Source organism: Triticum dicoccoides, chromosome 5B (genome assembly GCF_002162155.2).
Source record: "Triticum dicoccoides isolate Atlit2015 ecotype Zavitan chromosome 5B, WEW_v2.0, whole genome shotgun sequence".
In the NCBI taxonomy this organism is placed as follows: domain Eukaryota; kingdom Viridiplantae; phylum Streptophyta; class Magnoliopsida; order Poales; family Poaceae; genus Triticum; species Triticum dicoccoides.
In genome coordinates, this window is record NC_041389.1 from 547,978,754 (window position 1) to 547,997,468 (window position 18,715).

The 18,715-nt window shown below is 51.5% G+C and overlaps 1 pseudogene; it reads left to right on the forward strand.

Moving 5' to 3' along the window:
* The window catches only part of LOC119310031, a 37,562-nt pseudogene extending 24,394 nt beyond the window's left edge, over positions 1–13,168 (forward strand).
* The last annotated feature ends 5,547 nt before the right edge of the window (positions 13,169–18,715 follow it).

Below are 18,715 nucleotides of genomic sequence, written 5' to 3' on the forward strand. Positions count from 1 at the left end.
CTCTCCTAAGTTAAACAAAATCCTACCGAGTGGTAAGCTATCCTTCCACTCGAAGGCTTAGCTGCAGTCCAAGTACTCGCCTAAGTTAAAACAAAATCCTACAGAGTGGTAAGCCAGCCTTCCACTTGGAGGCTTAGCTGCAGTCCAAGTACTCGCCTAAGTTAAAACAAAATCCTACCGAGTGATAAGACAGCCTTCCACTCGGAGGCTTAGCTGCAGTCCAAGTACTCGCCTAAGTTAAACAAAATCCTACTGAGTGGTAAGCCAGCCTTCCACTCGGAGGCTTAGATGCAGCATTGCGCTCGCCTAAGTTCAAATACAACATGCGCTACGCAAGGAGGATGAGGTGCAGGTCCATTTCTACCCCTCCCTTCCGAGCTACACCACAAATACAACATGCGCTCTGCAAGTAGGACGAGGTTCAGGTCGACTACTACCCTCTCCTTCCGAGCTACGCCACAAATACAACGTGTGCTCTGCAAGGAGGACGAGGTTCAGGTCGACTGCTACCCTCTCCTTCCGAGCTACGCCACAAATACAATGTGCGCTCTGCAAGGAGGATGAGGTACAGGTCGACTGTTACCTCCTTCTCCAGGGGTACGCCTTCAAAATCCTATCGGGTGGAGAGCAGACCTCCCACTCGGGGGCTTAGCTGTAGCCCCGTGCTCGCCTAAGTTTTTGAAAATCCTACCGAGTGGAGAGCAGACCTCCCGCTCGGGGGCTTAGCTGCAGCCCCGTGCTCGCCTAAGTTTTTGAAAATCCTACCAAGTGGAGAGCAGACCTCCCGCTCGGGGGCTTAGCTGCAGCCCAGTGCTCGCCTAAGTTTTTGAAAATCCTACCGAGTGGAGAGCAGACCTCTCACTCGGGGGCTTAGCTGCAGCCCAGTGCTCGCTTAAGTTTTTGAAAATCCTACCGAGTGGAGAGCAGACCTCCCACTCGGGGGGCTTAGCTGCAGCCCAGTGTTCGCCTAAGTTTTTGAAAATCCTACCGAGTGGACAGCAGACCTCCCACTCTAGGGCTTAGCTGCAGCCCAGTGCTTGCCTAATTTTTTGAAAATCCTACTGAGTGGAGAGCAGACCTCCCACTCGGAGGCTTAGCTGCGGCCCAGTGCTCGCCTAAGTGTGTTGAGGAACAAGTCGATTGCAACAAGCGCTTCACCCTAGCCTGCAAAAGACACCTCAAACCAAATGCAAACATATTCAACATCGAATCCAAGTTCAGATAACATCCAATGGGACCGAAAGTGCTCAGGCGCTAAGCCCATTAAGGTTTATCGGTTACAAAAATCACTCGGCATACCGAGGCAAATTTAAAAGTATCAAGCATAGAAGTTTTTTACCCCTCCCGCGGAGGGCTGGAAGGTGCAACAAATTCATCCAGGTCGATTCCGTCTGCAATTCGAGTGGCAGTGGCGATGAAGGTCTCCATGAAAGATCAGAAATCATGCTTCTTGGTATTAGCCACCTTAAGGGCTGCCAGCTTGTCCTCTCGCGCCTCCTTGCAATGAACATGGGCCAGAGACAGAGCAACATCCGCGCCGCATCTGGCAGAAGACTTCTTCCATTCTTGCACTCGACTTGGAACCTCGTTCAGTCGAGTCATTAGAGACTCGAGGTCGTTCTGAAGCGTCTCTCTTGGCCAGAGTGTTGTGTCGATGCGGGAAGTTGCAACCTTCAGCCTTGCAAGATAGTCGACAACAGCAGCAACGCGAGATTCGAGTCGGAACACATTTATGGCGACTTCATCTTTCACAGGAGAGTTGATGGGATCCAGGTTTATTTCCAGTCGACCAGTCTCCTCTTCAAAGTTCTGGCAGAACTCTGCGAGCACAACCCCAGAGTCAAGACAGCAGTCGGATGGAGAGATCATAGTTAAAATGCCTATCTAAGACAAAAGATTACCTTCAAGCATAAGGAATAGCTTTTTGGCGAGTCCTCCCAGATAAGCCTCCAGATCATTCTTCTTTCCCACCAACTCACTGGCCTTGTCACTCAAGGCAATCTTGTCACTTTTCAATCGACTGACCTCCTTGTTGGCCGCATCAAGAGCAGCTTCCAGATTGGTATTTTCCTCTTCAAGCTTGGTGATTGAAGCCAGCTTCTCATCTGCGAGCTTGGTCTTCTCTAAAGCCGCCTTCTGCATCTCAGCCAAGTCAAGGTCTTTCTTCTTCAGAGCTTCCCTCAGTTTGTCTGCAAAGTCACAGTAAGATTAGACTATGAAACGGACGAGAGGCAAAAAGCAGTCGTCGAAGTTCTCACCAAACATACCTTTTGCTTCCTCCTTCGACTTCGTGAGGTTCTCCTGGACCAGTTTCAGATCAAGCTCGAGCTGGATTTACTTCTTCTCCAACTCAGTGTAACGAGCCGCAAGCTCGCAAGATTTCTGCGAAGAACCAATCGACAAATGTCAAAGACAGTTCACTTCCGAGTGACTAAGGAAAAATCATATCATTTCTAAAACTACAGCCGAATATAAACATTCGACAATAGTCTCGGGGACTACACCCAGCGGGTGCACTCAGCGTGCCCCCACTAGTTCTATCAGTTAGAGTCGATCAGTCGACCAACAGGTAGCAAAAAAAAGAAAAAAAAGAGAGGTTATCTTCAGACTGTCGTCGACTGCCAGCACTCGACCATAGTCTCGAGGACTACACCCAGTGGGTGCACTCAGCGTGCCCCCACCGATTTATCAACCCATTCCGGATCGAATAAAGAAAAAGCTTAAGACATAAAGACTATGGTCGACTGCCAGCAGTCGACCATAGCCTCAGGGACTACACCCAGTGGGTGCACCCAGCGTGCCCCCACTAATCCGGAAAGTCAATCAACACACCTAGTGGGTGTACGACAGATACTGAAATTTTCAGAAAGAAGGATTTCAAGATATCATATCCTAACAGAACAGGCGGTGATCGACTGACCTGAACATTACTCTGAACAGCTAAACTGGCATCATAAGCCGCCTGACTGACGTCTCGGATTGCCTTCACTTGCTCCATGATGATCCCTACCTGGCGTATTGCTTCTTTAGCAGCACTGGCTTGGTCTTCTGGGACGTGGTGGGTCGAGAAAATTGAAGGATGAGCAGCACTCGACGATGGAGGGTGAGCACTCGTCAACAGCACCGCAAAAGATATGGTAGGCCGAGTGATGTTGTCCCCCTCTACGGCCAACGTCTCGGGTGCTGGCACGTCCAGAGTCTCCTTGCCAGTAGACGCCTTCCTGTTCCTCCTCTGCCTCAATGGTTCCTCGTCATCGTCGTCGGGAAGGTCAATAACGACGTTAGATGGAGCTACAGAAAAGAGTCAAGATTAAAGACAAAGAGCCAACCGTCTGAAGACAGAACTACAAAAGTCATACCAGGTTTTGAAGTAACAGCATCTTCCATCTCGTGATCTTCAGCCCTGGCTGAGGTATCAGAAGTAGCAGCACTACAGCTCCAGAAGTCAGTCGGTCAGCTCACAAATCAGCCAAGAATAAATTCATGTGAAACGAGGAAACTCAAGTTACACTATTTCCCTAAGATAGTGGGGATCACCATCTTCATCTTCGGCAAGACCTTCGTCGGCTTCGACGGCGCCACTCGAGATTGCTTCGGAGCTTTTTCAGTCGGCGCTGGAGAAGTCGTCCGAGGACGCTTGGTCGACTGCGCGACGGGCGCAACCACCTTACCACGCTCGACTGCAGGGTCATGGACAAGCTTCGAGCGTCTTTCAGAACGAGGAGGTGCAACTTCCTCCTCCTCCTCCTCTTCCTCCTCATCAGAGTCATCGTCTTCATCGACGTCATCAGCATCCGAGTCCCACTCTTCTGGGCTTTCGCCTCCACTTCCTTCTTCCTCCTAAATCGGCGCTTGCGCTCCATTGGGCATCGAGTACAACTCAGTGGTGGCCTGACGGACAACAAGACAAGACAAAGGTCAATCGACCAATTTGCAGAAAAGCAGAACGAATAAAGCAAGGTCACAACCGGAGATAAGTGGTCATACCGTGTCCGGTGTGTAGGAATGGTCGAGTGGTGGGATCCTCCTAGCCCCTCGAGGGTTATCTTTATTCCCTGTGATGGCAGCCATCCACCTCTCTAGTGTGGCATCATTGACCGCCTCTGAATGGACCCGAGTGGTATCTTCGATGCCGCAGTACAGCCACATCGGGTGGCCTCGGTATTGGAGCGGTTGAATACGCCGTCGAAGGAAAACCTCCAGAAGGTCCATGCCAGTCACTCCGTCCCGAATGAGTTGGACTATGCGCTCCATCAACATTTTTACCTGAGCCTTCTCCTCCGGGAGCACCTTCAGAGAGCACGGCTTGTTCACTCGGTCCATGGAGAATGGAGGGAGACCACTCGACTGCCCCGGCGTCGACTCGTCTTGGCAGTAGAACCAGGTCGACTGCCACCCTCTAACCGACTCGGGAAGGGTCATGGCTAGAAAAGCACTCTTACTCCTCACTTGGATCCCAAACCCCCGCACATCTGGATTACTTTAGTCCTATCGTCTTCCGGACTCGCCTTTTTCACCATCTGAGAGCGACAAGTGAATATGTGCTTAAAGAGACCCCAATGCAGTATACAACCCAGGAAGTTTTTGCACAGAGACACAAAGGCGGCGAGGTAGTCAATGGAATTGGGAGTGAAATGGTGGAGTTGCGCCCTGAAAAAGTTTAGAAACCCACGGAAGAAAAGACTCGGTGGCAGGGAGAATCCACGATCTACATGAGTGGCTAGGAGAACGCACTCACCCTCCAGTGGCTGCGGTTGCCACTCGGTCCCCGGAAGCCTTGCTGACCCGTGAGAGATCAGTCCCTCATTGGCTAGGTCATTGAGGTCCGCCTGGGTGATGGTCGAGCGGATCCAATCCCCTTGGACCCAACCTTGCGGCAGGCGAGACCTCGACGAAGAACCACCCCGACTAGTTGCTCTTCCCTTCTCTTTCGCCGTTGCCATCGCCTTCTTCGCTCGCTCCAAGCCGCTGTCTTCTCCTTCACCATCGTCGCCGGTGAAGAGCGCGTGGAGTGGATGGGTGGAGGCAAAGGCGGGCGCAGCAGGCGGAGGTGAAGAAGGCAGAAAGGGGGAATGGGGAGGCACTGTTCAAAAAACCCTCGCCCGGCACCTTATATAGGGACGTTTCCGAGTGGCTGACAAGTAGGCCCGGGCGGACCTGTCAAATCCCGAAACAGTCGCGCGCACGTGATACGTGGCGAAAAAGGCGGCGCGGAGATCGGGGCGTCTACGCCTTATCCCATCCGAGTACCGCGGTCCACCCCGCTTCGCGCGCTTCCCAAAATTCGGATCCCGCAAAATCCGCTAACAGCAGATCAACTTGTCAGACGGCAGATTTCCTACGATCCGTCACTCGAAAGTTCACCTAGTTCAAAAGTTCACTTGACAGAAGAAAAGAATGGATTAAGGCGACTGAAAGAAAAGTTGACGCCATCATAAAAAAAGAAAAGGTCATTGATCTAGGATGAGGCACACACAGAACACAAAAACAGGTCGGAAAGATTATCAACTCCTTCCTCATTCAAACCTCGATCCATTCGGGGGCTAATGATGAAGTCATGTAACTAGGGTAGGGTCATAGGCCCGTCTAGAGGACCCTCCCCAAGGACATCTGCAGAAGAAACAGCGTTCCAGTCGACCAAGAGGGATTCCACTCGACAGACTCGAAGGCATTTGACCACGAAGACTCACTCGACCACCAGGAGATTAAGAGTCACTCTGTATCCAAATGGTTTGTAATTAAGTAGTCTTTATTACCATGATGACACTTTATGTAGGGCGTTACCAGTAACGCCAATCCTTTATGTACTTTAAACCCCGCATAACTGAGGGTCGGAGGGGTCGGGCAGACACTATATAAGCCACCCCCCTCCTCAGTGTAAAGGGTTCGCACCCCTGTAACTCATACACACATAATCCAGTCGACCGCCTCCGGGCTCCGAGACGTAGGGCTGTTACTTCCTCCGAGAAGGGCCTGAACTCGTAAATCCCTTGCGTATACAACTACTCCATAGCTAGGATCTTGCCTCTCCATACCTACCCCCCCATTCTACTGTCAGACTTAGAACCAAGACACCGGAGGTAAAGATTTATATATGGAAAGTTGTTGTTCGGGTTCCGGGAAAAGTTCGTGTTTTTTCAGTATTGTACCGGGAAGCTTCCAGAAGGTTCCAGAGGATTCCGGAGGGGTCCGGAGGTCCAGAAATTGTTCCACCACGTCCAATACATTAGCATGGGCTGTAGGGGGGGTGCCCTAGCCTTAATGGGCCAGGGGCACCAGCCCCCCCCCCCAAGGCCCATGCGCATGGGAAGGGGAAACCCTAAGGGGGAGGGCCTCCACTTGACTTGGGAGGCACTCCTCCCCCCTTGGCCGCCGCCCCCAACCCTAGATGAGATCTAGGGGGGCCGGCCCCCTCTTCCCCCCACCTATAAATAGTGGAGGGGTGGGAGGGCAGCCGCACCAAAAGTTCTGGCACAGCCCTCCCCCTCTCCCAAGTACTCCTCCTCTCCCGCGGTGCTTGTCGAAGCCCTGCAGGATTGCCACGCTCCTCCATCACCACCACGCTGTTGTGCTACTGCTGGATGGAGTCTTCCTCAACCTCTCCCTCTCTCCTTGCTGGATCAAGGCATGGGAGACGTCACCGGGATGTACGTGTGTTGAACGCGGAGGTGCCATCCGTTCGGCACTAGGATCTCCGGTGATTTGGATCACGACGATTACGACTCCTTCAACCCCGTTCTCTTTAACGCTTCCGCTTAGCGATCTACAAGGGTATGTAGATGCACTCTCCTTCCCCTCATTGCTAGTCTCTCCATAGATAGATCTCGGTAACTCGTAGGAAAATTTTGAATTTCTGCTACGTTCCCCAACACCGGGACCAAAGGCCGCCGCTTCCCGCCCTTTGGGCTGCTGAAAAGAGGCCTTTGGTCCCGGCTGGTGGCACCAACCGGGACTAAAGGGGGGCATTGGTCCCGGTTTGTGCCACGAACCGGGACCAAAGGCCTGGGTATATCTTAGGAAAATTTGACGAACTCATCGCCAGTTGCCCTCCGGCCCGCCCGACAACGCCGAGCTCATCGACGCCGCCAGGCTGTCCAGATCGACGCCATCCGCTGCCCCGACGCCGCCCACCGCGCCGCCCCGACGCCGTCCGCGCGCCTCCGTCGTCGACCCTGCCCCGTCATCGCCAGGCTGCCCCGACGCCGCCCGCCGCCCCCGCCAACGCCGTCCTCGTCGCCCGCGCCCGTCATCGCCGTCGCCGTCACCCACGCCCGTCGTCACCGTTGCTGCGGGGAAGCACCACGCCGGCTCCCGCGACCCGTTCATCCCCGCAGTCGTTCGCCCACCGCCGCACCGATTCCAGCCGGCAACCTCGACCCCTCCCCGCACTGTGAGCCCCTGCCTCCTCCCCTTTCCTTCTCATTGCCGTCCCCGCACGCTATCCGTAAGCGCGCGCCACTGCTAACCATCGTCGTCATCGCCGTATAATGCTCTGTATATGCTCACTTTATGTATGTATGTATGTATGTATGTATGTTCACTGTATAATGCTCTGCGAACCGATTGAACCCATCCGGACAAAGAATGCATTTGCTGCTCAGTGCGGGCTTCTTGTTAGGGACAAGATCCCGATCAGCATCCACCAATGGTATAAGCCTAATAACGAAGACCATGAGGTGTCTTATGTCAAGGATATGCAGAAAGATGATCTTTGGACTGAGCTGAAGGCAAATTTCAACCTACCGTGAGAGGAGGATCCGGAGAAGCCAGTTACAGAGCAATTAATCAAGTCGTTTGCTCTTAAGAAGATGGCAGGCCTATTCAGGAGGTGGAGGAAAGAGCTGAAAAAGTTTGTCAACAAAGAAGAGACATAGAATTCATCGGCAAATATGAGAAGATCATAAATCACTGGCCTACATTTGTGGCCCACACGACATCGGAAAAGAATAAGAAGATGTCGGCGACAAACAAGCAAAATGCTGCGAAGAAGCAGTTTCACCATCGCACGGGGTCAGGTGGCTACCTCAAAGCCCGGCCTAAGTGGGCCAAGGCTGAGAATGATCTGCTTGATAAAGGGATCGAACCAGAGACAATGAACTGGCCAGACCGTTGCCAGACTTGGTTCTTCGGGGCTGGCGGAACCTTGGACCCTATATCAGGGAAGTGCCATTGGACGGACGAGCAACTGAAAATACCAGTCAAGAGGCTTCGACACTATATCAATGCAGCGTAGAAAGGGACGTTCGTTCCAGACAGGGAGAACGATGAGCTCACAATGGCCCTCAGGAATCCTGAGCACCCTGGACGGACACGAGGCATGCCAGGCTCCATTCCATGGAAGGTTGGTTTTCCGGATGTAGGGGGTTACAAAACCCAAGAGAGGAGGAAGAGAGTGGAGCATAGGCAACTGCAGGCGCTGCACGAAAGGGTACAAGGGCTAGAGGAACGAGAAGCAGATCGCAGCAAATGACCTGCCGAAGCTTCCCCCGAAGCTACCCCACCATCTCAGCGGAGAAGCAGCGTGGCTTCCACCGAGTTGCTTCAGCCGGAGCATGTCTTGACGGCTCCTTCTAGCTACCCCGTGGGTTTTATCATGGAGTCTCAAAATTGCCACCTTATGGCGCAATGGCAGTACTTAAAAGCCAAGGCGGCTGTCGGCCAAGTTCGACCTTCTGAACCCGACGCAACTTTTCACTGGCATTCGATTCCAGAAGGATATGCTAGGGTGATGGTGCACGAAATAACGGAGGGATTTGAGGACCTCCAGCTTGACCACCCTACCGGTGAAGGGGAGACTCGGCTGGGTTATGCTCTGAAGACTCCATGCCTATGGCGGAAGGAGTTCATCAAGCTTCTGAACTGGACGCCTCCTCCTCCTCCGCCGTCGAGTCAGGGCACTCCGCCTCCTCCACCGCCTCTTCCACCGCCTCCTCCTCCGGCGAGTGACAATCAGAGCACTTGGCCTCCTTCTTCGACGCGTGGCGGCACTCCGCCTCCTTCTCCGCCAGCACCGGCGCGCCTGAGCAGCCAGCAACCTCCTCCTTCTCTGCCTCGCCAGCAAGGGCGGAAGAGATCCGCCGCCGCCCCGGCTGCTCCGGCGCGTCGTAGTCCTTCTCCTCCGCCTGTAAGCAAGCATGAAAGAAGACAGACGCCATAGCCGCTTCGTCTGCTCCGGCGTCTAGCAGTACAGCCAGAGGCGGGAAGCAATACAGATATAGTCCTTCTCTCAAGCCTCTAGAGATGTTACCGTACGAGAGGACCGAGTAGGAAAATGCGAAGATCGTGCGGGCCGAAGTGGACGACTTCTTTGAAGGCTTGAAAGCAAAGATACATCCACCTCCAGAGGAGAAGGTAGATCCGGTGAAAGCAAAGCGCACTATCGATGCCCTGAGGAAACCACCAAAGTCTCCGCCGAGAACCAACTATGAGCGCATTACTGAACAGACATATCTCGAAGCGGAGCGGTCAGGAAGTACTGTCAGACATCAAAGGTCAAAAGAACGAGTAGCTGCGAAAAAAATTGCCCAGCTCGGCGAACAACCAAATCAATTGTGCCCCCCGCTCAATGTGTCTAGCGGCGACATCGTCGCTAATGCTCCGGGGACGGTGGCCGGTAATGGCAATCTTGCAGATTACCTGCCTGACGATAAACTTCCTGATTTCATGGAGGTGGACGAACACAGATACGATTACGGGAAGTCTCTCATCGAAGATGAAAAATCTCTAACAACGATGATGCAAAGATTCCATAATTGGTACATGAAAACCTGCAGAGAGTCTGGGGGGACAAATACTTTGTATCTGAGAATTAAACAGGAGCACGACCTCGTTGGAACTGATCTGTTACCTGTTCCATTTGAGGAGTTCTTCGAGTTCTTCAATCAAAAGGCCCTCGATAAATTAACGCTCTTTTGCTACTGTCTATAAGTATTATTTCTATCATTAAGTCTCTATATATAGCTCAGCTCTTTCATTGCATGTATTTATAATTAATTATCCTCACTATATTATGCAGATTGAAGATCATCGAGTGCAGAAAACAAGAAATGTATGGTATTGGGTTCATTAACACAAATATCATAGATGAAATTCAGGTTAAAAAGCACGCCAAAGAGGCCGAGGCCAACTTGCTACAATCGTTAATCAAAAATCAAAACAAAGATACCATACTCTTTCCTTACAACTTCGAGTGAGTGTTACTGTCGTGTGCATATTCGGTTTCCCTTATTATTCGAGCGAGGTCATAGTAATATAATTGATGAGTTATGCATGCGTGCGTAGCTTCCACTATGCTCTTCTGGAGATTAAGCTTGAGCGTGGAATAGTAACCGTCTTAGACTCGAGATGAAAAGATCTAGAAACCTATGCGGACATGACTAAAATGCTCAACAAGTAAGTTCAATCGATCATTATCGCACCATATCAGCAACTTTTTGTTCATTTCCTGATATCTCAAGTAATAATAATTATTTTCTTTGTCTTGCAGGGTTTGGAAACAGTTCACCGCAGAAGCTCCGGGACTGCCGAAGGAGCTGCGATATACATCCCCGAAAGTAAGTATTACTGGCTAGCTAGTTGCGCGCATCTCCCGTTGATTTTATAGCTATACTTTCATCAATGCCATTTATAATGCTTCATTATCAGTTTGATTGACCTCTATTTCTCGTAAAGTGCTTGTGGCAGGAACAAGGGAATGATTTCTGTGGATACTACGTGTGCGAGTTCATCTACAACGCGAAATTGAAAAATAAGCGGGGCTACTCTAAAAGACAATATGAAGTGCGTAAGCAATAATATTCACAATTTCATTTTATTACACCATCATTTCTGTTGAGTTACATTCATATATATGTATTAAACCCCTTCTTTAAATTAGACGAGGCAGATGCAGAATGAACTCCTACCACAAGATCGCATGAAAGCAATTCAAGAGGAATTGGCAGGATTCTTTCTTGACCACGTCATCAATAAAGCCGGAGAATACCATGTGGAAGTTGATTTCAATTGCTAGGGGATTGTAAGAGATCTTACATATTGTATATGTATGTAGCCAGTAGCGTCAGATAGATAATACAAAAACTTGTTGTTCGACCAATCTCTCGGAGATGGAGAGGTCGATCGATCACTTCTCTCAGTATGCATGACGAACTTCTGTACTTAATGGTTTCCTTCATTTTCTTACTAGCTAGCGTGTCGAGGGCCTCTCTATGTATAGTACGTAGCGTCAACCAAGCACGGAGATAAGAGAGGACACTTCTCCCTATTAATTAGCTAGCTAACACAATATATGAAACACCTAAATTAACCCCCCAAAACCCCCAACCCCCCCCCCCTTCAAAAAGAAACAAAAACCCCAGCCCCTGAAATGCTGACACGTGGATGCCTTTTGGTCCCGGTTGGTGCCACCAACCGGGACCAAAGGCCCTCTTGCCTGGGCTCGGCGCACCGGCCACGTGGAGGCCCATCTGTCCCGGTTCATGTAAGAACCGGGACTAAAGGACCAAGGCATTAGTAATGACCCTTTAGTCCCGGTTCAACAACCGGGACAAAAGGCCCGTATGAACCGGGACAAATGGCCCCTTTTCTACTAGTGTCCTTCTTGAAGGTGCCGCCTTTGGGAGCTGTTTGGTTGGTTTGCGCTGTTGGGGTGCATTCGGCGACGTCAGTGGTGTGTCCTCTTCGTCCAAGCTTGGTGCTAACCCTCCTCTGCGGCCGGGCCATGGGCAATTCTGCTTGAGGGAAGCTTTGGCGGCTCGTCGGGAGTGCGGGGATCCTCTCTATGTGGCCATCTTCCGGCGGCATCCATTATAGTTCTAGGTGGAACATTATATCTTTCGACGGTACGACGCCTTTCGACCCAGGCAAGGAGGTTGTGGCCTTCTTCGGAGATGGAACTAGATGGATGTGCCGTGCCGGGGTCCATAGCTGTTTGGTGACCACTCTCCCTGGTGATGCCGGTCATCCCCTTCTCCTCGGTACCAGCTTGGTCCTAGCTCCATGGTGCTTCGTTCTCGGAGGAGGGCCTCGATGTCTGCAGTTGTGTGCTTATCTGTTTTATCTTCTAGCTTGTAGCTTTGAGGCTAGTTAGATGCTTACCAGCATCTATGTATCTTACCGTGTTGTTTTCCTTTCTTTGGTTCTTGTGTTCTGTAATCCTAGCCGGTTGATGACTTTGTTAATTCAAAGCCGGGCTAGGCTCGAGCCCCATCTCGGGCTCGGTTGATGCCTTTTCTCTAAAAAAAGCTGCACCAACTTCATATCTCTCTGCCTTTGTCGTCTCGTAGACGATGACGACAATGAAAGCGATGATGAAGACGAGACTGTGGAGGCCAAGTTCAGTTTTAGTTTCATCGACCAGATTGAGAAGCACAAGCCAGTGTACATTCCTGGAACTAAGACCTACAGCTTCTCCCGCAGTGAGACGTCCTAGGGCAACGACAAGTTCACAAGGAAAGATGTCCTTGAACAATCACGTAATATGAACTGTGATGGTTTCAACATCCGATGCGATGTAATCGTTTGCAATACCGAGGTCGCTGCCACCCTTCCTCATGATATATGTCAACATTTCAACAATCTTCTTCAAACCAAGGTGGGTGCCGATGTGATGTTTGACGTCAGCGGCGAGACGTTTGCTGCACACCGGTGTGTGCTTGCTGCCTGATCAACAGTCTTCAAGGCGCAACTCTTTGGCCCCATGAAGGAAGGCACCACTACGTCTAGCGTAATACAAATCAAAGACATGGACGCAACAATATTCAGCACTTTGCTTAGATTCATCTACACTGACTTGTTTCGAGAAATGGAGAAGGATGACATGGAGGAGGACGAAGCACAAGCCGTTGAAGAAGAGGATGAAATGAGGTTGCAATGGCTACAAGACTTGTTTGCAGCCGCAGACAGATATGACCTCCGGCGGTTCAAGTTCATATGTGAAAAGCACTCGTCTGAGGAGGTATACGTGAGCTCGGTGGGGTCCACTCTTGCTCTGGCCGAGCAACACCATTGTCACGGTTTGAAAGAGGCATGTTTGAGGTTCATCCAAGCCCAATCTCTCTCATGTCTACAAAGAATAATGGAAACTAATGGCTGGAAGTATTTGATCATGACCAATCCCTCTGTTTTGAACGAGTTCATTACCAAGCTTGCTTGGAACCAGCGCAAATAGCACTCTATATATTTTACGCATGGATCCTTAGAGCTAGATGAGAGAGGTTGTGTGTGCGGGCGGGTGCGTGTGCGTGTGTGATCCTATATAGTTACGTGTCTTGATTTTGTCTCAGCGTGTAATTTGCATGTATGCTCCTGAATCAATAAGATCCAACACATGGGCAAATTGTCTCTCCATGAAATGGACTATTAATTCGGGTGTAAGCGTCAACATCAATGTGCATTGCAGCACAGTGCAAGTTCCGTGCATTTTTTTGCGAGTGGATTTCTCCGTGGATTAATCATGTCGTACAATGTTCCTTCAACTCAGACGGTGGCTATACTGGTTATTTATATTCTCACTCGCAAAGTTCATATGTCTATTACTTTGTCTGACTGTTCTATATAATAAGTAACGTTGTCGGTGTCAAAACCGGCGGATCTCGGGTAGGGGGTCCCGAACTGTGCGTCTAGGCGGATGGTAACAGGAGACAAGGGACACGATGTTTTACCCAGGTTTGGGCCCTCTTGATGGAGGTAAAACCCTACGTCCTGCTTGATTGATATTGATATTGTGGATGTTTACAAGAGTGCATCTACCACGAGATCAAGGAGGCTAAACCCTAGAAGCTAGCCTATGGTATGATTGTAATGGTTGTTGTTGTTGTGTCCTACGGACTAGAGCCATCCGGTTTATATAGACACCGGAGAGGGCTAGGGTTACATAGAGTCGGTTACAATAGTAGGAGATCTACGTATCTGTATCGCCAAGCTTGCCTTCCACGCCAAGGAAAGTCCCATCCGGACACGGGACGAAGTCTTCAATCTTGTATCTTCATAGTCTTGGAGTCCGGTCGATGATGATGATAGTCCGGCCGATGATAGTTCGGCCGATGATGGTAGTCCGGCTATCCGGACACCCCCTAATCCGGGACTCCCTCAGTAGCCCCTGAACTAGGCTTCAATGATGATAAGTCCGGCGTGTATATTGCTTGGCATTGCAAGGCGGGTTCCTCCACCGAATGATAGAAGATTGTGAACACCAGGATAGTGTCCGGCTCTGCAAAATAAATTCCACATTCCACCGTAGAGAGAATAATATATACACAAGTTCAATCTGCTGACGTTTTTTGCGGCATGACGTCATGCCACTACCAAGTCATTAGTTGAATCATTTTTTACTCCACCACCTTAGCGCATTTAGCGAAGCGGTTTCCTTGGCACGTCTTGTCAAAGCAAAGATCGTGTTCCCCCTTAATCCAGGATTCTCATCAATACGGACGTGGGTAACCCAACCGCGCCCGTCGCCACGCCCCCTCTATCGAAGGCGAGTCCCAAATGGTCACGGAGACGGCTCTCGGTATTCTCCCTCTTTATAACGGGGCCAAGGCTCGTTTCTTTTCTTCAATCCTCCATCGAATCCTCTCCCCGCTCCAAGTTCCAGCACCTAGAGCTCCAGATTCGAGCGCTTCGGACCTTCAACGATGTCCGGTTCCGACCTCCAGGGCCGGTGGATGCCCTCCTCCGTCACGGAGGAGGACGTGCTAAAGCTGCGGGAGGCCAAGTACCTGGCTTATGAGATTTCGCACAGGTTGCCTGCCGAAGGGCAGGCCATCCCCACCCCCGAGCCCGGCGAGTATGTCGTTTTTGTATCCAACCTCCGTCGGGGTTTAGGCTTCCAGATGGATCCTTTTGTGAGAGGGCTCATGTTTTACTATGGGTTGGAATTCCATGATTTGGCTCCGGAGTCCATCCTCCATATTTCCGCATTTATTGTCGTCTGTGAAGCCTTCCTCCCCGTCACCCCTCACTTCGGCCTGTGGCTGAAGACCTTCAATGTGGCGCCGAAGATGATCGGGGGGCGTCAAGCGGAGTGCGGCGGGGCGGCCATAAGTAGGAGGGCCGATGCCCCGTGGCCCGCTGGCTCCTTCCAAGAGGAGCTCGGCCCGTGGCAGCAAGAGTGGTTCTATATTACCGTTCCGAGGGGCCGCAGACAAAAGCCGCCGCCCTTATTCCGCCCGGGACCTCCACGACGGTTGATGTCGTGGATCAACCAAGGGCTCAACTGGGGGCCGTCAAAGGACGTGCCCCTACTGCAGGGCCGGATTCGAGATCTCCAAATGAGGGAGGTTGATATGGTGGTGGTAATGCAGGTTATGCTGATTAGGCGTCTCCCGCCCTACAAACACCACCCTCTCCGGCTGTGGGAGTTCAATCTGGAGGGCCCATGGATTCTTCAACACTTCATGGGTATGACACCCCTGGAGATGTACAAATTATTCTTCGGATCGCAAGAGGCGCGTCCGGAATTGACCGAGGATGCTGGCCTAAGCTGCAATCGCCTGGATACTCAAGTAAGTAGTTCCAAGTCCGGACATACCGTTTGTTTGCCTTTCGATGATTCGCCTTATAACCAACTTCTTTCTAAACAGGAGTGGATAGCAGAAGCAAAATTGATATGGTGTCCGGCCCCCCTCCCCGAGACCGCGCCGGATTCCGTGCTAGTCCGGATGCTTGAGGTTGCGCCTCCAGAGGAAGGTGAAGGGGAAAGCAGGAAAGCTACTGCCTCGCCTAAGGAGGCTCTTGAAAGAGGGGGGATCAAGAATCCCTCCCTCCAAGGGGAGAAGAGGACTGCCTCCGAGGACCCGGGGGCAAAATCCCCTAAACGTGGGAAGAAATCTTCGCCAGAGGGTCCTGCGTCCGGGGAGGCCCCGGCCGCACAATCTCCCTTAAAGAATCAGCCCTCCAATGAGCCGTAAGTAGAAAGAAAGGAGTTTTATAATAAGGGACATCCCTATTTGTGCTTCTGAGGATAACTAAAGTTTTTACCTTGTAGTTCGGATCTCCGTCCTTCGCAAATGAGCTCGTCTTCGGGGGACCTTCGTCCGGAGATGATGGAGACCGAGACGCCTCCGTCCGGGGCGCCGTCGGATAGGGCGGACGAGCCTGAAGTGTCGTCACGGAGGGAGCCCCCTGGTTTGGCAAAGCCGGATAGTTCGGCGCCAACTGGTGTACGGCTGAAGGATCTGCTTGAGAAGGCGTCTATCTCAGAAGATCACCACGCATTGATGAGCATGGTGATTGAAAGGATTTCATCCGTCGAAGGCGGGTTGCATAATGCCGTCAGGAGTTTGCTGGCGGGGTTTGAGGTACGTAAAAATGATACACCTTTTAACAGTTTTGCATATAGAATGCGCCCTGTATAGATAGTAGCCCCTGTGACTCGGTAGGTTGTCGAAATCGACAGTGTGCCGAGGATCAAAATCGCAGGTCTAAATTTCCGCCGTGCCGATGCAGGTGGCGGGTTGTTCGGGGGCCAGCCGGACTGATGGAGTTGCTGAACTAAAGCGACAACTCGCTGTTGCGAATGCGGACATCACGCTGGTCAACAGGCGACTTCATGAGTCGCAAGGTAAGTGTTTCTGTGCGGTCACTTGGTAAGGGAGCCGAAGCCAGCTCCTTACAACATGTGTGAAATGCAGATAGTGCCGCTGCTGTGGAGAGCCTTCGGACCGAACTTGCTCAAGCCAAGGAGCAGGCCAGAAGGAGTAATGCGGCGGCCTCGAGGGCGGCCGAGGAGTTAGCGGCCGAAAGGGTCGCACACTGCCGGAGCAGGGAAGAGATGGCCGAAATGGCCGTGAAGTTAAAAGATGCTACCGACCGCAATGAGGCTCTTGGGAAGGAGCGCCTAGCGGGGCAAGAAGACCTGGGGAAGGCCACCGCCGAAGCCAAGGATGCCCGCTCTGCAATGCAGGCTATAAAGGAAGAACTGCGCCAGGCGAGAGATATTGTAGCTGGCAAGCCTTTTCTGCTGCGCCGAAGGTTTACGGATCCAAAGTATGCTCAGCTGGGCCAACTGTGGGGTCCAGAGGACCCTTATATGGACTTAGCAGCGAGTGCGGCGGATGCCGTTGTGCATTTTGGAAGCCAGAAGGATCACAAGACGGAAGAGTTGTTTCGGTCTCAATTCCATAGTGCGGAGTGTTCACTTTCGCTGACCGACCGTTTGGCCGAGTGGGCTGAGCTAAATAGGTTGTCCGGGCTTGCTATGACGGATATAGTGACCCATGTCTGGCCGGATAGGCCCGAGCCGAAGAGTTACTTTGGCTTATTGCAGCAATTTCTTGGGGCGGTGCCGCATATCAAGGCGATGAAGCGGTCGGCCTGCATAGAGGGTGCGCGGATGGCACTCGCCCGTGTGAAGACACATTGGACAGAGATGGATGCCACCGCTGTTGCGACCCCGGGTTCGGACGATAACCGGTTACCCGCCGGGCACTATTTTGGCGAAGTGCTGCGTGGTGCTCGTGTAATAGAGTCGCAGTGCTCAAAAAATGTTACGTTCGAATGAACGTTTTTATGATGTAAAACAATATTTCTGATGTAAGCGCCTTTTATACTTGTGCGTTCAAGTAATAGAATATCTCCTATGCGGCCGTTCATGTATACATGTGTATAACCTGAAAGATGGCAGTCGTCGGCTTCAGCCCCCACGCACAAGGTGCGGGGGTGTTCGCAAAAAAAAGCGCGTTTTCACACTTAATCCGACGTCTCGGTCCTGTAAAGGAGGTGGTAGCGTAGCAAACGAGGCAACCGGACTATAATGCTTTATCACTTTCACTTAGCCATGGAGTTCGAGGGTGGGGCTACGACATAGCCCCTGGGGGCACCGCGCTCTCCGAATTTGGGGCGCGTATGTGCCTGACCGGGAAACGGCCCTTCGTCAAAGCGGAGGAATTCTAAACATTCCCATGGTCGATCGACTGGTTGACCAGTCTCTCGCTGTATCATGACAGTCAGTTTTCGGCTTTCTCTACTGAGGTGCTCGCCCAGCCGAACTGGGGCACAATCCCAGTAGTTCTCCTGGTGCCACGTTAGCCGGTGATACGGAACGTAAGGCAGCAAAACACAGGAGCCGGGCAAACCCAACATTTGACCAAAGACATGATTCGGAGCTGATGCATATAAGGCCTAACTCGAGACGCCGAACACTCCCGAAGGTGTACGGTCTTTACAATAGCGGGCAAAACAATGCCCTAAGCCCCTTGGGTCCAGGTGCGGGCAAGTTCTTCTGGCGCGGCCGATGCCAAAATGCCAGTCTCCGCTCTGGTTATAATGAGAAACCAGGGGATTATAGCAACAAGAGACAGTAAGAAAGGTTTACGTAGGGCTTAATCTGAAAAGAGTCCTTGCAACGGGTCCCTACTGCACGTCTGCGCCTGTGTCTCCGTTGTGCCGTATCCTGGACGGGTGTGCACGCTGTTCATCTGTAAAAAGAGAGGAACTTATTTTGAAAAGAAATCGTGCGAGAAAGTGCATAAAAATTGAAATATAGATTAATAAAGTTGAGCCTATGCTAGCTCATTATGGCTTATATGTACAAACCCTTGTGAAGGGGTGTGCGGCTAGGTAGCCCCTAGCTTATTTGTTCCGGACTCGTCTAGCCGTGTCCGGGGTCTCAGGCGACATTTTAATGAAATGATGCCATGTGGACCGGCCATTTTAAGCGTAAGAGACGCGTAATGTGGTATTGCATTGAAGCGGACGAAAGCTTCCCGTCCCAGTG